Genomic DNA, 947 nt, shown 5'->3' on the forward strand with positions numbered 1-947 from the left:
TTTTTATTTTTATTTTTATTTTTATTATTATTATTATTATTATTATTATTATTGTTATTGTTATTGTTACTCAATGCCACCATCGTCACCATTATCTTTATCTTTTTAATTACTTAGAGATAAGCTAATTTTTGTTATTCATGTTCCCGTTAAAAATACAATGATGAAGTTGATAAAAATTCCTCAAGTTCCTTCGGATTATTTAGGAAACGAATATTGAGGATTGGAGAAAATCTAGTGACATGTATACACAATAGCCTGATATATTCGAGTAAAAAACCATAAACACAATCATACAATCTAAGTACGTCATCGATATTTACGAAAGATAAAGAATTAAACGTACGCACTAATTCTATCTCCGAAATTTATCCTGTCTCTATCTTCCTCTCTACTATCTTTACCTCTGATACGTTATGATAAATCAATGTTGTATTACTGCTTCTTTGTAATACATATGTTATTCTACTTGAGACGTAGAAGCGAACGATTTATAAACGTTACACAAAATATTTGAAATGTTTGGTCACTTCTTGAAGAAATACATATTATACAAGTTGTAAGGATAAAAAAAATGAATGATAGATATTGAAAGTAAAAATAAAATTTATTACAAAATGTAGTTTAATATTTATAATTAATTCTATAAAAATTGTATGAATAAATTCATTAAAATTATACTCAAAAAGCTCTAATTTTGTAACAAAAATTATATAAAGAAGTACAAAACATTAATTATATTTTAAAAAAATAATTTACGTAAAAGATATTTCAATTCAAATTTGAAAATTTAAAAATAAAATATCTGTAAGTTTTTTTCATCCTTACGACTGATAACATTTTGTAAAAATTGACCAAATGTTTCAAAAATAATTTACATTATAATACATGAAATCTTGCGATTAAATATGCAAATGCACGATATAAAACAAACACAAAAAAAAAAA

Source organism: Apis dorsata, unplaced genomic scaffold (assembly GCF_000469605.1).
Source record: "Apis dorsata unplaced genomic scaffold, Apis dorsata 1.3 scaffold_4, whole genome shotgun sequence".
In the NCBI taxonomy this organism is placed as follows: domain Eukaryota; kingdom Metazoa; phylum Arthropoda; class Insecta; order Hymenoptera; family Apidae; genus Apis; species Apis dorsata.